This window comes from Nicotiana attenuata, unplaced genomic scaffold (assembly GCF_001879085.1).
Source record: "Nicotiana attenuata strain UT unplaced genomic scaffold, NIATTr2, whole genome shotgun sequence".
In the NCBI taxonomy this organism is placed as follows: Eukaryota; Viridiplantae; Streptophyta; class Magnoliopsida; order Solanales; family Solanaceae; genus Nicotiana; species Nicotiana attenuata.
In genome coordinates this window covers 15,065-18,830 of record NW_017671801.1, presented here as the reverse complement: position 1 = coordinate 18,830, position 3,766 = coordinate 15,065, and positions in this window count along the sequence as shown.

The following is a 3,766-nucleotide window of genomic DNA, read 5'->3' as shown; positions in this document are numbered from 1 at the left end:
CTATATGGTGGGTGAGAAGGTTCTACTCAAAATTTCGCCCATGAAATGTGTGATGAGGTTCGGGAAGAAGGGTAAGTTGATCCCTCGGTATATTGGTCCTTTTGAGGTGCTATAGAGAGTTGGAGAGTGGCCTATAGACTTGCCTAGCCACCTAGTCTATCGGGAGTTCACACAGTGTTTTATGTTTCCATGCTCCGGAATTACAATGGGGATCCGTCACATGTATTAGACTTCAGCACAGTGCAGTTGGACGAGAATTTGACAAATGATGTGGAGCCAGTGGCCATTTTGGACCGGCAGGTTTGAAGATTGAGATCAAAGAATATAGCATCAGTGAAGGTTCATTGGAGAGTCAGCCAGTCGAGAAGGCTACTTGGGAGATCGAGTAGGAGATGCGGAGCAGATATCCTTACCTTTTTGAGACCCATGGTATGATTCTAGACTTGTTCGAGGACAAACGTTTGTTTAAGAGGGGGGGAAATGTAACGACCCGATTGGTTATTTTGAGTATTTCAGCATCTTTTCCCCTATTTGATGTTTTACATATGTGTATTTATGATTATGTGACAAGAAGTGTTGGTTGGTTTGGTTTCGGGAGAGTTTTGAGTTGAATTGGGGCACTTAGTCCCTTGGTTGGAGACTTAAGATGTAAGAGTTGACCGTAGTTTTACTTTTGTGCAGACGACCTCAGAGGTATTTTGATGATTCCAACTGTTTCGTATGGTGATTGTGGACTTAGTCTTATGTCCGGATTTGGATTTGGAGGTTCCTAAGTTGATTTAGTTCTATTTGGCGAAAGTTGAAAAGTTGAAGGGTTGGAAGGTTCATAGGTTTGACCGGGGGTTGACTTTGTTGATATCGGATTTGGATTTTGGTTTCGGGAGTTATAGGTCTATTGTGTTATTTAAGACTTGTATGGAAATTTTGAGGTCATTCCGAGTTTATTTGATGTGGTTCGGCATGAGTTTTGGAAGTTCATTAGTTCCTTAGGCTTGAATTGAGGTGTGATTCATGGTTTTGATGTTGTTTTAAGTGATCTGAGCCGTTGAGTAGGTTTGTGTTATGTTTTGGGATTGGTTGGTGTGATTGGACGGGATCCCGGAGGCTTCGGATGTATTTTGAATTATTTTGAGTTATATGGCCATTACTGAAGATTGTTGAGTCTTGTGTTCTCGAATCGGAGAACCGAACTGTGCTAGAGGCAAGGGGAAGTTCGCAGATGCGAAAGTTGGGACGCAGAAGCGAGCCTGCAGATGCGGAGGAGCGGCCGCATATGCGGTAGGCTGGGAGTTTAAGTGGGACTCGCATATGTGAGATTTTGTCTGCAGAAGCGAAGCCGCAAATGCACCAGATTGTCCGCAAATGCAGCAGTTTGTTCGCAAATGCGAAAATGCTCGGCAAAATATTAGTTCGACGGATTTGGCCATTTTCTCATTATTTAGAGTTGTGGAGCTCGGCAAGAGAGATTTTTGGAGGGTTTCTCACTACAAATGAAGGGGTAAGTGTACTTTACTTAATTTTGATGTTAGATATTGATTACCCATGGATTATTACACCTAGTTTATGTGAATTAAAGGTGAAAGTTGGGGGGTTTTGACTATCGTTTTGGAGAGTAATATTAATGGTTTGAGGGGCGATTTTAGCTTGTATTTGGATGAAACACACATATTTGGACTCATATTGGATTGGGTGTTCGGGATTTGTGAGTTTTGTCGGATTTCAGGGTGTGGACCCGGGGTTGACTTTTTGGGTTGACTTTGTATAATTGCATCAAGATCTTAGCTTTATTTTTTAGGATTATTTTCTATGGCTTCTATTGATATTATTAAGTTGTTTTGGCAAGATTCGAGCCGTCCGGAGGTTGATTCACGCGGGAAGCGCTTTCTAGAGTACTGATTTAGCTGGCTTAAGGTAAGTATCTTACCTAAACTTGGTTAAGGCACTAGTTGCTTGAGTTATTAGTGATAGCTACGTGCTATGGGTGGCTCACATATGAGGCAATTGAGCCCATGTGCGTACACTGGGGTATTATTCATGCTCGGGGTAATGTTTAGGCTATTATATGCCTTGAATCGATTTCTAGGCTTCATGTTATCATACTTCTTATGTTGTATTCCTTTCGTGAGCTATTTGGAATCATGTTAGATATTATTTGTTGATTGATCTCCTATTCTAACATGTTAGTTGCTATTCATGTGGCGTAACCGCCTGACTAATACTGTGATCGCACACTTCGTACATGCCTACACTTTAGCATGTCACTTATATCAGTCCATGAGTATATAAATTGATATCCGTTATTCATGTACATGTATTCTATATATGCTTTCTGTGTGATATGGACTGAATTGATAGCATGTGAGTTGTCCGTGCAGATCTGAGCTATGTTAGCACGTGAGTTATCCGTGCAGTGGTTATATATGTACGTTAGTTATCTGTGCAATATGTGGATAAGGATCCATCCCCCTAGGGTCACTCTCCCGTGTTTCTCTCTTGATGGTGTACACGCGATAAGAGAAAAATCGGCCAATGTGTGTTGTGGTTATTTCACTTCTTCTCTACTTACAATTTTCCTTGAATGTATACATAATTTCGCATATCTTTTCAATATGCTAGATGTATACATGCCATATTTTGCATATTTTCTCTTAATGATGGATTGTTTACTAAAACAGAGCATGGTACGTTTTGTGCACCGTGGAGGCTTTATCTGTAATTTATGACTTGATATTATTATTTGTTGTGTACATGTGAGGTTTATGGACTGTACAGGTTATTAGCGAGTATCATTAATGGTTCCTGCCTCTATTAACTCGCCGAGGTTAGTAATAATACTTATTGAGTACATGGGGTCGGTTGTACTCATACTATACTCTGCACTTAGTTGTGCAAATCCAGGTGTTGGACCGAGCCTTGGTTAGTTGTGATTCGTTGTTGGGGATTGGCAAAGAGACGAAGTAGAACTACATTCCGACTACAGTCTTTGGCGTCTCTTTTCACTTATGTATTGTTGCTTTCATTCAGACAGTATTTTAATTTGTATTCCAGATTTGTACTTCCATTGTAGAGCTACCAGTTCTGGGGGATTGTTATGTATCGACGCTGTTATTTTTATGTTATTGGCTTTAGACTTGTATTATTCTCGTTATTCATGTTATCGTGTTCCGCTTTTATTATGTTTGGCTTGCCTAGCAAGTGCATTGGGCGCCATCACGACCGGTAGGTGATTTTGGGTCGTGACAGTTTTAGACAAAACCCCAAAATTTCTCTCTTTAAATTCTTGATTTATGTGTGAAAATCCATAGAGAATTATGATATATAATAAAAACCAAGTATCAAGCATCAAACCAAAAATCTCAAATTCTCTTAAGTTCAAAGTTTCAACTTTCGACTAGAAGTGCCGAATCGACTTCGGGCCACCCGAGACTCGAACCGAGCATATGTACAAGTCTAAAATCATCATATAAACTTATTGGAATCTTAAAATCACCAATCCGGGGTCGTTAGATCATAATGCTAACTTTAGTCAACTCTTCCAATCTTAAGCCTCTAGTTAGGAACTAGGTGTTTTAAACAACTCCCAAATCCCTCGAAAATTAAATCTTCCATACGCACAAGTCATAAATTATCAAATTAACCTATGGGAAGCATCAAATAAAGGAATGGGATTATAGAACTCAAAACAACCTGGATCATAACACTTTTCTTCACGTATCCATTCCCTAATTCTTACCAAAAAAAAAAAAAATGATTCCATTCACGCTAG